The sequence below is a fragment of the Phocoena phocoena genome, chromosome 6 (assembly GCF_963924675.1).
Source record: "Phocoena phocoena chromosome 6, mPhoPho1.1, whole genome shotgun sequence".
Lineage (NCBI taxonomy): Eukaryota > Metazoa > Chordata > Mammalia > Artiodactyla > Phocoenidae > Phocoena > Phocoena phocoena.
In genome coordinates, this window is record NC_089224.1 from 113123648 (window position 1) to 113142062 (window position 18415).

General features: G+C 57.8%; 1 protein-coding gene across 3 annotated transcripts in view; it reads left to right on the forward strand.

Moving 5' to 3' along the window:
- VAV2 (vav guanine nucleotide exchange factor 2) overlaps positions 1-18415 on the forward strand; it is a 176324-nt gene that overhangs the window by 40249 nt on the left and 117660 nt on the right. The window lies entirely within an intron of this gene.

Here is an 18415-nt window from a genome sequence, read left to right on the forward strand (position 1 = left end):
CCGGGGATGCAGCCCTGGCCCTGCCTTTCTAGCTGAGCGACCCTAAGCATTTACTTCCTGCCCCGAGTCTCCCATTCTTTGTGGGAGAAAGGGCACCAGCTCCGTGGGTCAGCTGAGGTGATGCAGGTACCGCTGTTACTGTGGCGCTCCGAGAAGGGAGCCGTCAAGATTATACTGAAACAAGCAGGGCCGTCTGGCTCTGAGCAGGTGTCGGGCGAGGCGGCGGTGGGGTTATCTGAACTCCCTGGTCCCTGGAGGTGATTCCCTGGGTCCATGGCAGATAACCCGGGAAGTCTCCCCGTGTTCTCAGAAAGTGTCCCTGGCAGCTGTCTGGGAGTCCTGCTGGCACAGGTGAAGGGAACCTGAGGCCGGGCAGGTAGGTGCAAAAGGCCAGGTGAGGGTATGGCTCATTGCGGCTTCCTGGTGAGCCTGTGTTCAGAGTGTCAAAGCAGGGCGTCACGTTCCATCTGGAAGCCAACAGTTCCAAGGTCCCTCATTTTAAAAGATGGGGTCAGGACGTGATACCTTGTTGATGGATCAGGGGCCGAGGGCTTGAATCAGGCCTGGCTCTTTGCCGCCCTGTGGCCCCGCTGTTCCTGAGTTCCTGCGTGCTCTTGGAGGGCCCTTCCCTCTGCTGCCGGCCCAGGACTACCCGGGGCCATTTCCACCTGCTGGTGGGAAATATCAGAGATATTTATTGCCTGCTTTATCTGAGGACCGTTATCGTAAGGGACCTGGTGTTTGCGGACGAGTTCTGTGAATACATGGTTTATGAAACGCGAGGGGAGTTTTGTATTTGCACTTGCAAATGCTGAGGAGTCAGTTCCAAGAAGAGCCCTTATTTGAAGTGCTGTGAAGTGTCAAATTAGCATCAATGACTAGGAGTTTCCCATAAGCCACCTGGGCCTGACGGTCCTCTTCTTTAGTTCTGAAATTCTCCAGAAACGAAATTCCGGGACCTGTTCAAGAGCCTGTCTCTTAGTGTCAGCACTCAGCTCTTAGAGTTTTCTCTTCCTCTCTTAAATGACTCACCCAAGTCCCTCTGGCTGTAGGGCACTTGCCCAGGACTCTGAGGCCGCCTTCTTCCCCTCTGCCTGGGGGCGTGTCTGCTGGGGCAGGAGCCTTGGGAGCTTGCATGGAGCTGTGCTGGTGTCCTTTCCCATAAGCGGGCTTTTCTCAGTTTTCACAGTCTTGCTTTATAGATGGCTTAGAACCTCTCTCCTGTTCTTATTTCTCCTTGTGACCAGCAGTGCCCTGGGCAGGGGAGAAGCCAGTGGCTCTGGACTTTGGGGAACGGCCTTCGGAACACATACACACACACACACACGCACAAACACTGATACACACAACTGGTATTTAAAATAATTGCATAGAGGAAAAGACAGGATCAGCCCTGGCCAAACCCATTTCTTGGCCAGCTGTGACACACAGAGCGCCCGGTCTGTAGTAGGTGCTCATTACTTTACTTGAGCCGAGTGCAGTCACGTAACACGTACATAAATTTGGATTCAACTCTCATCACGTGACCTGCCAACCGTGGCCGAACACTGTGAAAGGGGGCACCCCTTATGGTCGTCAGCGGTTCCAGCGGGGTGGTTTGGCCCCGGCGGGGCGTGCCAGCTGCCTGCAGAGGGGCCGCTCGGGGCAGGCCAGGAGTGGGCAGGGGATCTCGACTGTGAGTCACGGTGTGGGGGCCGGGAATGCAACGCAGGAGCCGAGGGGCCTGGGCTCAGCCTCACGTCCTGCAGGGAGACCCGAGGCTCTGGGAAGGGCAGGGCTGCCCTGGTTCCGTTCCTGCCCTTCACGTCGACTCCGACAGACCTGGTTCACAAACCTGGGTCCACTTACTGGCAGTGACTCTGACCCACCTCGGTTTGCCAAGGACCACGTGGGCCGGGGAGCCCTCTGCCTGGTGCCCGGCCCATAGTAGGTGCTCATTAAACGGCGGTGCTGCCCCCAGGTTTGGTGACCAGCAGAGGTTGGTGGCAGCTTCCCCTCTCTTAGTTTCTCTGCATCGTTTTGTTCGCGCAGACTTCCGGAGCCCAGCCTGGCCCTCCCACCGTCCTCCCTGTGTCTGTCTGGCTGAGCATCCGTGCACTGCTCTCCCACTTAACCTGCCTAGTTTTCTGAGCGCGGTAAACCCGTGGTCAGCAGCCTGAGCTGAGTTTGACGTGGGGCCAGCAGAGGCTGGGGTGCCGAGAGGAGCTTCTAGCCATGTGGGAGCCACTGACCAGAGCCTGCTTTGCTCGGCTCGTCCCCCCGACGCCCGGGGACAGGATCCCCTGGAAGGCACGCACGTAAGCAAGACCCCGGCTCCTCCCCGCTGCACCGCTGCCTGCCCTGGTCCCGTTTGGGGACTGTCCCCGCCCCAGGGCAGTTGTGAACGGGCAGGCAGAGCTGGGGCTCCAGACTGCGGGACGGGAGCAGGTCTGGGGAGGTCGGGCCCCTCACTCAGGTGTGACTTCCTGGGCTGGGCTTGGGAAGGCCGTCACCATGTGAGAGTTGGCTCTGAGCACAGAGACAGCAGACACTCGCCCAGGTTCCCACGGGCCAGATTCGCCTTTTGCCCTCCAGGAGCCCCATCCAGTGGGGACGCCCAGGCTAGTCCAGACGTGCCTGGCGGTGCTCAGTGATGTCAGACCATGAAGATGTGATGCTTGTTCTGCTGTCCCCTTACTGCCACCGCCAGCCCGGCGCGGGCAGAAGGATCGATCAGTAGGGTCGAGTCCAGTCTCTGCTGACCGGAATTACCTGGAGCCTGTGTTGAGATGACACTGAGGCCGATTCTTGCCTGGTTGGGAAAGGGCTTGGGGATGGCTGTGGTCTCTCATGGGGGTGGGTGGGAGCAGGGCTTTAAGGTCTCTTTTGCACTTTTTGCCTGGGCGTCCTCCACTTACATAGGATTCAGGAGCAGAAAGAATCCTTTTGGGATAGCTGGCTACTTATTCTTAGGCTGGTTTAGAAATTTCCAGGTCTTTTTTTTTTTTTTTTCTTTGCTATTATCGAAGGAGGCTTATAGCATTCAGGTCCTGTCTGGGTTCTGGGTGGTGGTGTTCTTTTACTAAACAGCTGCCTCTCAGCTTCCCAAGTCTCTCAAATTGGAGTCATTCCTTGAGAAGCGGAAAGGCATTCATTCCTTGGTCCTTCCACCCATCTACCCGTTAAGCGTTCAATTGACCAAGAATTTATTAAACACTTACTATGGCAGAGATCAAACAGAGAGACTTGCGTGACCTTTGCCTTCCGAGGGTCACCCAGATGAGCCGTCGTGCAGGTCACGGTAGAAAAAAGGGGTGGGAAAGTGAAGGCTCTGAACTCTGCCCCTGGAGCTGGCCGTGCTGGCCCACCGTGCGGCCGTGACCCCGGAGCCCTGCCTCTGCCGTGTGGGTGCGGAGCGGCTCACGTGCGGTGCGAGCTCGGCTGCAGCGAAAGCCCCCCGTTGTCGGGGAGTGATCAGCCCTCTTCCCAGGAAGCCACCGAGCGGAGTTGGGCCGATGCGCCGGCATATTCTTCCTGTTTCCAGAACCAGCAGGGTCCCCCACCCGCCCCCTGGCCCCTGGCCCCTGGAGAGGAGCTGATGTTTTGGGGTGCATGAAATTCCAGAAGGTGTTTCCTGACCCTGGGAGGAGCGCTGGGAGGGGCAGCTCATGCCGACTGGGCTCCCTCTGCTTCCCGGCCCGCGGCAGGCAGGTGGACCCCCGGAGCCGCTGGAGGGCTGCGGGCCCCCGGGTGCAGCCAGCCTTCTCTCATCCGTCCAGAGCACGGCGATGGAGGGGGTGGGCGGCGGGGAGGGGGGCTTCCTGTCGGTTAGACCCAGCGTGGATCGCGCTCTGCAGGTACCTGGACTCTGAGCTTTCGCTTCTGCAGGGATAGAACGAGGACATGACCCCAGGGTGCGGTAGTGTTACGCGGCCTCGGCCAGGAAGCAAACATACGGGTCTTATCACTTTTACTAGTAATTTGTCCCTCTGCTCACCCATCCGGCGAGCTCCAGCAGGCGCTGAGGGATCCAGAAAGTTGGTTCCGGAAGTCTTTTTTTTTTTTTTGGCCCCTGTCCCTGGTATTTTCCCCGAATGGTCGCATTAAAGGTATTAGGTTTCTGCTCAAACCGGTCCCGTCAGGGAAGGTTTGAGCGAAGGGCCTGAGATGGGAGCTAAAGGCCAAGCCGCCTGGTGTGGAGGGCGTCAGCCGGTGGGCTTGCTGCTGAGACCGGGGCCCTGCTGCCTCCTTGACGGCTCCTTCTCGCGTTCCCTCGAGTCCTGTTCTGGGCGTCCGTCAGATGCACAGGGCCCAGGAAGGGAAGGAGCACGGGAAGGCCGAGTGGGCGGCCGGGATGGGCTGGGTCTTCCCGGGGTGCCTTAGCGTGGAATCTGGTTGGCAGTTTTGGACGGAGGATCCTGGTGAGGCTGCAGGGTTTTTGTGGCTTTCTTCTGGTGTCTTGGTCGCAGAGATTGTGGATGAAAGTCACCGTGGTCCCAGAGATTGTGGATAAAAGTCACTGTGGTCCCAGAGATTGTGGATAAAAGTCACCATGGAAGGACAGCCTCGTCTCCTCGCCGTGAGCCTCCTGAGTAGGGCGGTGAAGTGGTGGCTTTGCCAACACGTCTGGTCCCGCCTGGCATTGCTGCTGGGGTCGGTCCAGGCAGTGACCCTGGGCTGGCGACTTTCCCGGAACCTCATTTCCTCATCTGGAAGATGCGAGTGGTCGTACCAGCTCTCCCCTGTTGATCGGAGCCCCACGGGCGCTGTGTTACAGACAGCTCTGCGTGTGGGCTGGGACCCGGTGGTCAGTGAACAGATGGAGATTTCATCATCATCTTCGTTATAATCCTTTGTGGACCAGCCACCTACTGGGCGTGTTTACTTGCACCGTGAAGCCAGGGGTGGAACTGAGAAAGCTTTGTAGGAGGCGAGTCTGTCCTCTGGGTGGGCATCAGACAGGGAGGGAGGAGGGAGTGGGGGCCCAGGGGGTGGACCCCAGCCTCCAGGAGGCCATGGCCGGCCTCTGGCTCTGAGTGGTCCTGGGCTGTCATTCCTGGGACCCGCTCCCGGTTTCCTGCCAGTTCACTCACTCGTTCTCATCGCAGGCCACCACCCTCACCTCCTGGGGCCTTGGCTCAAATCGCGCTATTTAAAATGGGGGGGATGCCCCCTGGGCCCAGTGCTATCCACCGTCTAAGCAGTTTCCTTCCTTACCAGGGCTGCGGGTCACAGTGCCCTGACCAGACCACGGGCTGCCTGGCTGTAGGGACGTTCATGCTCTCTCTTCTGGTGCCTAGAATCCAACCTGGGATGGGGGGCAGTGCACCAATCTGTCTTTGCGCGAGTCTGTGGATCTTACTGGAGGAGCCGGGAAGCTGTTGGTGGCGACGGGGTGAGGGTGAGGCATTTCGCAGAAGGCCCTGGTGCCCTCGGTGGGTCAGGAGGCCCAGGCGGGCCCGGGGGGGGGCCCCCATCGCCCACGTCGGGGGCCCAATTCCCTGCGTGTCCCCAGCCTGGGCCGCCCTGGACCTGCAGCCCTACCTGGTCAGCTCGGCTCACTTTAGCCCCCCCGTTTTGAGTGGAATTAACAACCCGGGAGGAAGGTCTGCGAGGCTGTTTCTCTCATCTGAGTTCAAGAGCAGAGCACACCCTCTAGTAAACGGGTTGAATTCTTCTATTTATTATCCATGAAAACATTTTGCTGGGCTCAGAAACTTCTGAAGCGGTTAAACCTGGCCCTCAGCATGGCTGGGGGCGGACAACAGGCCTCTCCTTAAGTCAGTGCACGAGGTGGGGCACGCAGTGTTTCTCCCAAGTGCCGGCCCTGCCGGGAGCCCTCCCGCCGGCACCCCTCCCGTGCTTCCCGCCTCCTGCGGAGCCCGGTGCGCTGTGTGCCCAGATCTTTGCATCTGTGAGCTCCTGCCGTCTTCAGGGGCCTCAGGAAGTGAGGAAGGAAACCGAGAGAGGCTGCGTCTCGCTTGTGTCCCACGGCAGTGGTGGAACTGGGGAGTCGATTCGGGTCCTGCGGACGGCGGAGGCCGAGTTCTGCGTTCTGCCGTGTCCCTTCCCTCTGCCAAGCGAGGCAACTGTTTGCAGGGGCAAGGAGTGGTCAGCTCTGTGGAATTCTGCCATCTGCAGGGGGCTGGGAAGCTAATGTGGGGCCAGTGTGGAGGCCAGGAGGGCGATATGGGGGCCGGGAGGCAGCGTGGAGGCTGGCAGGGCTGTCTGGGGAGAGGCCACAGGAGGCCTGACTCAGGAGGAGAGGGCAGACCATCAGCCTTTTTTTTTTTTTTTTTTTTTTTTTGCGGTACGCGGGCCTCTCACTGTTGTGGCCTCTCCCGTTGTGGAGCACAGGCTCAGCGGCCATGGCTCATGGGCCCAGCCGCTCCGCCGTATGTGGAATCTTCCCGGACCGGGGCACGAACCCGCGTCCCCTGCATCGGCAGGCGGACTCTCAACCACTGCGCCACCAGGGAAGCCCTGACCATCAGCTTTTTAAAGGGCACAAGGAGGTGCATTCCCTCCTGCAGTGGATTAAACCGTCTGGGCCTGTCTCTGGAGGCCAGGAGAAGGCGGAAGGCAGGGCCTTGCTGAATCGGAGTGAGTCCACTTTTATCTGTTTTCTCTTTCGTATTGTGCCTGACATCTTGCTTATAGGAAGTGTTCTGAAGAGGTTAAAAGCACAGTTTGAAACGAGGGGTCCGTAACAGCTGAGGAAACCCACCTCCCTGGAATCAGGGCTCTAGGAGGCGGGGGCTAGGGATGGGGCCTCACGGGCTGCCTGAGGGCCCTGGTGGTGGGCAGGCTGGTCACAGCTGTCCTGGATGTGGGAAGCAGGCTCTGTCCGCCAGCATCCCAGTCCGTCCGACTGTCCGCAGGTCAGCTGCCACCTGCTCTGGCTGCGTCCAGAGCCTGGATCTGCTGCCCCGGCCTCAGGGCCCCTCGGTGGTTGTGTGGTAGAGGTGCCCTTCCTCCTGGCCCTCTGTCCCACTCTTCCTCTCTGCCTGGGACCCTCTTTTATCATCAGCCTGTCCTTCCCCTCCTCCGTCCCCCTGGCATGGCAGCGCCTGGCACATGCCGCCACCCCCTGCAGAGCCCTGGGCAGGCATCACTTATCGATCCCAGCACCTTCCCACCGAGCCCCTCTGCACGCACCCCAGGACCCTGACAGTCTACTGGATTTGGCACACGGGAGGAAAGCAGTTTGCTTTGCCAGACCTCCCATCTGTCCCACTATTGCCATGACCCCTTCTCTTGCCCCGGCCCCTCCGGCAGACAATCACCCCCGGACTCCTTGAGAGTTCCGATGCTTCTGGAAGCCAGGTAAAAGTGGACCCATTGAGGCACCTTCGGGGGCTTGGGACAGAGTGTGACGCTGGGGAGTGGGCTTGACCCACACAGGTCGCCTTACCCCTGGGGGCTGTAGTTTTCCCATCTGTAAAATGGGTCTGCAGATGGGCCCCGTCTCAGCTGCTGGAGGAAGATTTGAGACGGTGCAGCTGCCTGTCTGCGTGCGTGAGTCCCGGGGGTGGTGCCCTCGTTGTACCAGCCCGCGCGGAGCCGGTGGCGGTGGCCTTGGCAGCGGGGCAGGGGGGTGGCCGACAGCCCATCCCGCTGTGCCTGGAGTGCCAACCTCACCCGCCACCCTCGCCCCACTGCCCTGCGTTCGAGATCGAGATGTCAGTTCCTCCTCGATGAATGCAGGCCGCTCCCGGGCTCTGCTCGGGAAGGAGCAGGCAGCCTCGGGGCATCCATCCGACAGCCCGATCTCCTCGCCCGGGCCTCCCCGTGTTTGCTCGTTTCCCTGGCGTTAGTTCATGCGTTTGCTGAGCGCGGCTGCTCTGCGCTCACCTGCGGCCTGTCTGCTGCCCATGCCCAGGCTGCAGCGAGTTCATCAGCACCCCCGCCCCGATGTCGTCAGGAGGCGATCCAGGCTGGCGTCCTCAGCATGCACGTGGCGCTAATTACCGATTAAAATATTAAAATGCAGCTGCCGAGGGGCGGTAGCGGCCTCCAGGCCCCGCAGAGCCACCTGCAGGCCTTTTGGCTGAGGCTTTCCAAGCTTCTGCTTGAAAACGTTTCCTCCTTTTAACGGAGGGTTGTCATTTCAGGATGTTTTTAGCCCGTCCGCTTTCAGAGGAACTCACCACCGGGCACACGTGTGTACACACGCGTGCAGGCACACGCAGAGTCAAATAAGCCATTCAGATGCTGACCCCACGTTTCCTCACTGGTGCTGGGAGTGGTTTTCTCTCTGCTTCCTGGCCGTCATCGCCCGCATGGTGGACAAGGGCTGGGAAAGTCTCGTGTTTTGTTTTATAAATTTATTTATTTTTGGCTGCGTTGGGTCTTGGTTGCTGCGCACAGGCTTTCTCTAGTTGCGGCGAGCCGGGGCTGATCTTCGTTGCGGTGCGCGGGCTTCTCATCGTGGTGGCTTCTCTTGTTGCGGAGCACGGGGTCTAGGCGCCCAGGCTTCAGTCGTTGTGGCACGTGGGCTCAGTAGTTGTGGCTCGCGAGCTCTAGAGCACAGGCTCAGTAGTTGTGACCCACGGGCTTAGTTGCTGCGTGGCATGTGGGATCAAGTTCCCCGGCCAGGGCTTGAACCCGTGTCCCCTGCATTGGCAGACAGATTCTTAACCACTGCGCCACCAGGGGAGCCCCGGAAGTTTCCATTCTGGTGGTTGAGTCCCTGAAGGTCTGAAGAGCTGTGAGTGATCTGGGTCCACCGCCCTGTGGGAGATGGGCAGGTCTTGTGTGTGAGGCCCGGGAGCCTCTGGGCCTTTGTTTTGGCCCCGCTACCCCTGGAAGGGGTTCAGGGAGGAGCTGATGGCCAGGGAGGTGTCTCCGTGATCCTTGGTGGGTGAGTCCTACCCATCGACTCATTTCTCACTTAGGATCATTCCTGGGGAGAGGGGACTTGGGTGCCTATGGTGGCAGCAGACACGTACAATGGAGAAGTCGGGGTGGGGGGTGAGGAGCGTTGCGTCCAAGCCCTGCTTCGGCCGCTGCACCTCCTGGCACGTGGGCAGGCCCCTGTGCTCCTCTCTGGCCTCAGTTTCCGCATCTGTGAACAGAGGGTTGGACTGGCTGGCTGACCTCTTGGCGGTGGTTGTTGGAGGGGCCTTTCTGGTCCCTGTGGGTGTCGGGTAAGCTGCCCACCTCGTGGTTCACTCCCATCCGTGACTTGTACCCTGAGGGCCCCACCCGAGGGGGCTGGGAGGTCGAATTTTCTCAACTAGTCCTGGCATCACTCATGCATGCTGTTTTTTTTTTGGTCTGTGTCCACAGTTAATTAAATTTTAATTGGCTAATTGTTTCTCCCTAGCATCCCAAGAGATTGTTTCTATTGAAGCCTGACAACTTGATGTTTGCAGCAAAAAAGCCGAATGAGACCAAGAAAAAAAACAAGATGTAAATAATTAATGGTAACAAAGTGTTCTTTCTTGGCATCCTGGAAGGCCTTTCCCAAGGAATACTGCTTCTTCGAATAGCACATGGCAGGTGTGGGGGTCTGTGGCCGGTCAGGCCTTCGGGGTTTATGGGCAGTGCCTCTGAATCCCAAGGTGTGTGGCTGTGACCTTGCTGGGGGAGAGACCCCGCTGTGGTTCAGACCTCTGCCCATTTACCCCAGGTCCGCACCAGCAAGGGTGCTGGTTCAACCGCCTGACATGCCGGTTAGGGAGTCTCGGCTGGAGCCCTGGAGTATATACATCCTGCATCGTCCTTTTTAACCATTTTAAAGCATACATTTCAGTGGCATTGCATATATTTACGGTGCCGTGTAGCCATCACCACTGTCTTGTTCCGGAACTTTTCGATCAGAGTTCCAAAGGAAACCCCAGTTCCTCCTCTCCCATCCCCCAGCCCCTGGCAACCACTAATCTCTATGTCTACAGATTTGCCCATTCAGGACATTTCACATGGACACAATCTCACGGGATGTGGCCTTTAGTTTCTGTTCGGGCTTCTTTCACTCAGCGTAATGTGTTCAAGTTCATCGACGCTGTAGCGTGTGTCAGGATTCCCTTCCTTTCTCAGGCTGGGTAGTATTCCATTGTAAGGCTGGACCAGATCTTGTTGATCCGTCACCCGTTGCCGGGCCTTTGGGCAGTTGCTACGTCTTGGCTGTTGTGAGCACGGCTGCTGTGCCCGTGCGTGTGCAAAGCTTTGTTCGCCACTTTTATTCTTGGATTCCTACACCTGCAGCCCTCTCACCTTCCAAGGCTCTGGGCCCCAGAAGGCCGAGCACCCTCGCTATGGAGTGAAGCCCGTGCTCGGTCCAAAGAGGAGATGCCCCACCCCCAGCCTGGTGGCTCTCGCTCTTGAGGGGAAGCGTGGGAGAAGATGGGTCTCCAGTCTCACGTGTATGGATCCAGGCCCTCGGGCAGGCCTTGCGGAATGTGGGGTTTGTTTACAAATGAGATCTGTGGGTCAGGTGAGGCTGGGGGGTATTGTCAGTCATGCTATGAACACAGGTGTGCAAATATCTTTTTGAGTTCCTGCTTTCATTTCATTCGATTATATACCCAGAAGTGGAATTACCAGATCAGATGGTGGTTTTGTGTTACATTTTTTTGAGGCACCAGCGTAATGGTTTCCACCGCTTCTGCACCATGTTACATCCCACCGACAGCGCACAAGGTTCCGATTTCTCCACCTTCTCACCAACACTTGTTATCTTCTGTGTGTGTGTGTGTGTGTGTGTGTGTGTGTGTGTGTTTGATAATAGCCCCCCTAATGGGTGTGACGTGGTCTCTCATTGTGGTTTTGATTTGCATTCCCTAGTGATCGGTGATGACGGGCATCCTTTCATGTGCTTATTGGCCATCTGTGTACCTCCTCTGGAGAAATGTTCATTCAAGCCTTTGCTCACCTTTTAATCATATTTTTGGCTTGTTTCTTCCCTTTTCATCCGACCGTATATTTGAGGGAGGACAGATGCTCAGCTTTTAGGACAGGGCCTCTGTGGGAGGGGCAGCTACATGCCACTTGCTGATGGGCGCCTGGTGAAATGTTCACAGAATGCCCAGGGTCTGCCCAGTCCAGCCTAACTCTCCCCTGTTCCCAGAACCCCACCTTCCAAAGCTCCCTCTACCCCAGTACTCTCCCTACCAGGCCACCAGGGCACTAGGCACACCTGCTTCCCCAGCACTGAGTATCAGGCCCCTTCCCTGGGTGGGAAGCCCAGGCAGGTAGACACTTCTGGGGTCACAGCTGGGTCAGAGCCAAGGGTGGACGTTCTTTTCCCCCCAGCTCAGCCAGGTAGGGCGGGCTGGGGCTGTCCCGCCGCCTCCCAGGAACGGGGTAGAGAAGCCTCCAGGGCCTGCAAAGCAATCTGAAACCGGACAGCGCCCGGGCCCCTCAGCAGCTCTCGATGGTTCCGTCCTGCCTTGCGGGCATCGGTCAGCACACCTGCATGCCATTACCTGGCCCACTAAACCTGCCAGCGCTGGGACGCACCCAGGCTAAGTGCTACCTGCAAACGTCATTAGAACAACCCTCACGTCCAGTCCTCGTGGCTTAATTTCCATGAAGAATGAACGTCTGGGCAGATGGGCTCCGTGGAGATTTGTATTAATCAGAGGTTGGTTTCTCGTACTCGCTCAGGCCCCGGGCTTCCTCGTGGGCCGGGGAGCCGGGTGGGAACGTGGGGAGGCAGCTCTGAAGTCAGAGCCGGTCCCCAGGGCAGCCTCCGGGGATGCTGGGGGGCTCCTCTCAGATGCAGTAGGGGTCGCTGGGTGTCTGAAAGTAAAGATCCTCCTTTAAGGAGGGCTAGGAGTCGGCGACAACCAGGGGGATCGGGCGTGACGTTCATGGAGAACGTGAACACGGGCTGACGCTGGGCTGATTACAGACGAGAGAGCCTAGTGGGGGCAGTTGTGGCCAGTAGCCGGCACACTGGTCTAGAGAGGACTGGACCATTCCTAGCCGTCCTGGGAAGACCAGGCCCTTGGGCTCGGTGCAACTGTGTCACCACGGTGGCCGTCATGAGGCACCCCCGGGAATGAGGCGGCTGTGACCTCGGCCCCGGTCACACCTCCTTTATGGCCCCTGGCTTCGGCCGGTGTGTGGCCTCATGTTCTGCGGACGTCCCGAACCCGCTCGAATCTCTTCGCTGCAGGTGGGCACGGGCAAGGTGAGTGTTCTTGGGTCCCTTCTGTTTATTTTTTATTTTATTTTTTAAATTCTGAATTCTACTTTTTTTTGGCCGTGCCGCGCGGCTTGTGGGATCTTAGTTCCTTGTCCAGGGATTGAACCCGGGGCCACAGCGGTGAAAGCGCCAACCGAGTCCTAACCACCGGACCGCCAGGGAATTCTGCTTTTTAATTTGAAAAAAATCCCGCATATCAAAGACAGATAACTAGCACACATCTGAAATATAAATAACTAGTTGGAGTTTTATTCAGTGTTGTGTGCTGGGGAGAACAAAATCATTAAACTGAACTTAGGCCAGAATCTTAAATGTCAACGATCATCCTTTCGCAATAGTAACTACAGATTTACTTTAAAAAAAAAAAAATTAAAAAATAAAAATACAAAAAAAATACGCTAAATAAATTTGGTATGGCCGAAATGACTTCACTCTGTTGAAGCTCTTAGAGCGAAGAGCTTTTTAGACCGGGAGGAACAGGTCGGTGTCACGGGACAGGAAGGGATAGGCTGAGAGGAGGGTCCCCGGCCGCAGCCCCACGTCGGTCTGTGGGGCTGCAGAGATTGGGGTCAGGGAAGTGGGACTTGGTGTATTTGGGCTCAAGACTTGGGGTCCGGATTCCTTAGAGCGAGACACAGCTTTCCTTCCGGACATTCAGTGGTCTTTCATTCATTCAGCAAACACTGTGGCGTGCCCACGGGCCAGGTGCGGGGGTCAGGGTGGTGAGTGGCCAGCTCCCACCGTCCCCGCTCTCCAGCTGGCGAGGCGGGGGTGGATCTCCCCCATGCCTGAGCCTGGAGGCCGAGGGCTGGGGTCTTCGGGAGAACCCCGAGTCTTCAGAGTACACATATGAAACCAATGACAAGTCATTAGTTTTCCCATTTTTAATTACAGACTAATTATGCGTTACACTTGATCCACCGCGATAGCCCTGCCCCACACGGAGGGCACAGTGGCCAGAAAGGGTGCGGGTGGGAAGTTATGAGTTGGGACATTCAGTCTGGGTGTGTTCAGGGTACTTGGAGAGCTCTGGGACTGTGACCTTCACCCGGGGACTGTGACCTTCAAGGACCCCAGTGCCTTTCACTATGGAGGACACAGGGGGTCATCAGCAGGCAGCTGTGGTGGCTGCACCCCCGGCCCGAGCCAACCCAAGGCTCCCCTGTGTCGTCAGCCGGGAGGGTGGAGGGCAAGTATCTAGGGAGGAATGGCTCCCCGCCAGTGTCAGCCTGGTCTCCACGGGGCTGTGGGCCCCCATGCCCATGCGAGTGGGCAGGCAGAGGGGCCACTGCACACCTCTCTGCCCAACCAGCCGGACTCTCCTCTTTGACCCAGTGACATGGTTCCGGGACGGCCCGGCATCTCTTCCTCCGTGAAGCCGCCGTGGGTTGCTCCAGCACAGATCCTAGAATGGCTGGCCTTGGCAGTCTTCCAGCCAGAGCCCTTGTTGTGCCAGTGGGGCACGGAGGCCCTCTGTGGGTCTGAGGAGAGCCCAGGCGCTCTCTCCTGGCCCCTGGAGCCCAGGTCCCGGGTGATGGGAGGGCCGGGCATGGCCTCTAGGGGCTGACCAGGATGAGGCTCTCAGCTGAACATCTATAGCAGATCCCTTTACCTGTTGGAGCTGCCGCTTTCCCAGCTGGGAGGCCTGGCCCCTGGCAGGTGGTAGGGTCCGGCCTGTGGCGGGTCCACACCCGGGCCTCCTTGGCCTCTCCATAGCACCTGGCACAGAGGTGGCAGTGCCCAGGCCGGGCAGGGTTGAGCACACAGAAAGCTGCCCCGGGGTCTGGGGCCAGCAGAAGCTGACTCTGAGCTCTGCTGAAGGATGGCAGGGCAGGACGGGCCGGGCCTTCCACCTCTCGGCCCAGGGATGCTGAGGGCACACTCTTTGTTTTGCTTCCCTGAAACAGACCACATCCGTCTGGCTCCGGCTTCTGTGCCGTTTCCGGCTTGCATTCCTTTTTGATACTGAAATATTTTAGTGGGTGGCAAAAATGGCCCAGTGCCCTTTCTCCCTCCCGAGACGAGAGGAATGTTCAAGAAAATTCCGTTGCCCTGGCGCCTTCCCTGGCTGAGCAGGTAGCCTATGACCCGTGGATTAGAATGGCAGGGAGACCAGCCAGCTGTGCCGGCCACTGGGGTCCGTGAGGCCCTGGGCTGGGCGTCTGGGCACCTGGGTTCCAGGAACCCCTCAACTGGGGTTGCGCGGCTTCAGGGCGGGTCTCGGGACGCGGCTCCACAGCCGAGCGAAGAACGCGGAGGCCTGGAGCCTTCAAGCCTGATTTCACAGCCCAGCTGGGCCCTCTCTGGTGGCGAGGCCTGGGATGTTGCCTCTGTTTCCCATTTGTCCCTGCTCCACAGGTGGGCTGTGGGCACCTGGGAAGGATGGCGCCCCACGCATAGAAGGTTCTGGAGCAGCCTGTGGTGGTAGTTTTACCTTTCAGTGGGTAGCGGGGTGTGTGTCAGAAATGCAGAGACACGGCAGCAAGGGGGGCCCGAGAGGGGGTGCGGAGAGTCAAGCGGTAAACCCCGAGGGCCGAGCCAGGCCTGGATGAGAGGAGGGGTGGGGATACGAGGTGGTGGGGATGCTGCGAAAGGACCGTGGTGGTCTTTCGGGGGCTGTGGGTCCCCGGGGCTGAGAAGGCGGTGGGGGGGGGGAGTCAGGCCCGCCCAACTTCAGTTCTGCTTCCGTGTCCATTACATGTGTGACCTCGGTCATCTGCACAGCCTCGCTGGCCTCATCTACAAAATGGGAAGCAAGATGATATCACTTTAAAGCAGCCCCGTGAAGTCGGGAGGAGGGAGTCTGGAGCGCCAGCCCCGCCCCGCCAGGGGCTCTCATCTCTGGCCTGGATTCCTAGATGTGTCTAGTGGTATGGTAACGGGGGGGTAAGTGCTGGGCATGGGTTAGAGTGACAGAAGCACTGGATAACCCAGAAAGAAGACCCTTACGGTTGGCAGTCTTTCTGCCACGGCTAAGACCTTGAGCCTCACTGTTGAAAACCAGCTTCTAGCAGTACTGGAAGCATCCATTCCTCTTAGCGTTTCTAATGGTTTCCCTATTAATGTAAATGGAGAAATCACCGCAAGACGTCTTTCAACTGGAAAAGGAGAGATGTCCTACCACTGTAGGCATATCATTAGGAAAAGCAAATTAACTCACGTTTAATGGTGTTAGAATCTCAATCACTTTGGAAAATGGGGTTGGTGAGGCGGGGAAATGAGAAATCGCTGGTGCCCTTTGGAGGAGGTCGGGGAAAAGGAGAGTCTCAGGAGTGTTTGGGAGTGGCGGGTGGTGGGTCTGGATGGGGGTCTCAGCTGGGTGAGGGCTGCAGGGTGGGCGGGATCCAGCGTTTTCCACAATGTTGTGTAAATTCTCTCCTTCATGGTCCCAGTCTCTGCAAGCAGGGTGTGGGGCTGCTGTAGCCTGAAGGTTTGTGTCCACCTCTCCTCCAAATTCATATGTTGAAACCTAATCCCCAGGGTGATGGTGTTAGGAGGTGGGGCCTTTGGGGGTGATGAGGTCATGAGGGTGGAGCCTTCTGAATGGGATTCGTGCCCTTATCAGAGAGGCCCCAGGGAGCTCCCTTGTACCTTCTGCCATGTGAGGGCACAGCGGGACGAGCCGGCCTGTGAACCAGGAAGCGGGTCCTCACCAGACACCGAATCTGCCAGCCACCCTGTCTGCGGTATTCGGTTATAGCCTGGATGGACTGAGACAGGGTCCACCCAACCTTTTCTGTCTCCAGGGCTCTCTCTCTGGGGTCTTTTGGGCTCTGATCTGGGGAGTGGGGAGACAGAACCAGCTCAGCCCTTTAAGGATGTTCACCTGGCAGGTTGTCCCCCCAGCTTCAGTTTCCTCACCCATAAAAGGGAGGGTGACACCTGCCTCTGGGGGGACTTAGGGAGCAAGTGAAACCCCATGGGGTCAGTCCCCATCAGGTCTGAGTTGACTTGATTGGCATAGTGGCCCCTCTGCGCAGTGTTTACCTTTTCAGTGGGACCAGTATTTTGTTTTTGAGTCGCTAATGGCACTTTGGGGATTATGTCTTTGCAACTCACTGAAAATGACAGCTCTATCTTTTGTGAACATAAAAAAACCCTTCTAGCAAAAGTATGAGTTTTCTGCTTCTTCTGTGGTGGGTTCCCAGATCTCTGATAAGTCATGAAGAATATTCAACTTGACGTTCCACCATTAGAGAATCTTTCCTTTGACTTAAGTTCCCATTGATATAGGTAAGCCGCTAGGCTTTATCTCTCACTTCTCAGTGCCGAGGAGTTTGCAGGTCCTCTCTTGAGGATGGGTTCTCAGAGACGATGATCAGGAACGGAGATAGAACTTGGGCCCAGCACAGGGGAGGACAGCGCTGGGGCCCCGGAGGAAGAGAGGTGCAGAGTCCGGATAATTGAATGAGCTCTCGGGCCGGACCGTCACTGGCCCTTGGGTGGGGAGGGATGGTCCAGAGCCTGCTTGGCTTTGATGGACAGAGACTTTTCGCAGTAGGCAAGGAGGGAAGCCCAGGACAGACAGAGCTGTGGCCAGTCCAAGAAACCCAGCGGGAGTGGAGAGCTGGAGCTTCCTCTGTCTGTCGGGCAAACTGGGCCGGCTTTCCTTCTGCTCCAATTCTGGAATCCACAGAGGTGCTTCTCCCCATCCCCTGCTCTCCCTCCCTACCCCCTTTTGCCCTCTTCATGGCCACTGAGACTCCCACTCACCCACCCGTGTTCTTCGAGCACCAGCCTCCCCACTAAAAGTCACATGGATTCCCAGAACGACCCCGTCGGGCCCAGATGCCAGCTCTGGAGTAGCGGGTGGATATGCCCGTGTGTCTGGGTTTGCGCTGCTTTTGTCTGCGCCCACCCCCTTCCCTCTCTACAGAGAGGGCTTTCTCCCGAGGAGGGAAACTTCCCCCATGCATCACTGTCAGTTAGCTGTCAGCACAGTTCAGGCATTCGTCCTGCTCCTTTAGTCCGCCTTATCTGCGCGAGACCAAGCCTCCTCCAAGGAGCAGGTGATAAGCCATGAGCAGCACAGCCGCGTCTGGGAAAAGACCCTCCTTCTCCTGCCGCTCCCTGTGGCCGTGGCCTGTGCCCACTTCCTGGCAGGCCCTGGGAAGGCAAGATGTGGGTGCACTTGTGTGGGTGCTGTGAGTGTATGTGTGTGATGTGTGTCCACGTGCCTGTGTGGTGTGTGTCTGGGTGCCTATGTGTGGTATGTGTGTGTGATGTGTGTGGTGTGTGTCTGGGTGCCTGTGTCTTGTGTGCCATGTTGTGCACGTGAGTTCTGCACCCTCGGGGCTTCCGCTGGGCTCTTCCCCGGAGACGAGGGACTCACTGAAGGCTCGTTTCTTGGGGTGCTTCGTGAAACAACCAGGGCCCCTCATCTGGCATTTTCTTCCAAAGAAGCTTCCTTGTTGTGACAGCTCTGCTCCTGGTTCCTGGGGGTGTGTCTGCAGGGAAGGAAGTGCGGGGACAGGGTGTGGCGGCTGGGTGGCGAGGGGCCCCTGTGTCCACCTGGGGCAAATCTGGTATCACCAGGGCCCGTGAGGACTAGATCCGGGGGCCCTTGTCAGCACGTGTGTGCCAGGAAGGGAAGGAGACTAAACACACATAGCATAAAATTTACCATTTTAACAACTTGAAAGGGTGCAGTTCTGCGGCATTAAAGAAATTCTTAGTGCAGAGCAATCACCACCACTGTCTAGTTCCAGAACATTCCATCTCCCCGGAAGGAAACCCCGCACCTGTCAGCAGCCACTCCCCACTCCTCCCTCCCCCAGCCCCTGGCAGCCGGCAGTCTGCTTTTGGGCTCTGTGGATTTGCTTCTTCCGGACCTTTCATGTAAGTGGACTCCAACTACATGTCGTTTCTGTGTCTGGCTTCTTTCCCTCAGCATGGCGTTTCCAAGGTTCATCCACGTTGTCCACGTCAGGACTTTATCCTTTCTGTGGCTGAGGGATAGCGCATTGTGGGATCTGCATGTTCCTCTGTCGATGGCCACGGGCTTGTTGGTTACCGTGAACAGAGCTGTGTGAACACTCGTGTACAGGTGTTAGTTTGACCGCCTGCTTCGGTGCTCTGGGTCCACGCCTAGGAGCGGAATTGCTGGGTTACGTGGTGATCCTGGGTCTAACTTACCGGGGCCACCGACTTTCTGACTTGACGGGACAGCCCAGGGCACCTCCTGGGGTTTAGGGCCTGAGGTATTTAGGCTGAGTTGTCATTTTTGGTTGGGTGGTGTTTGTGTTTCAGGATTCATGTTGACCGATAACAGAGCTGACATCC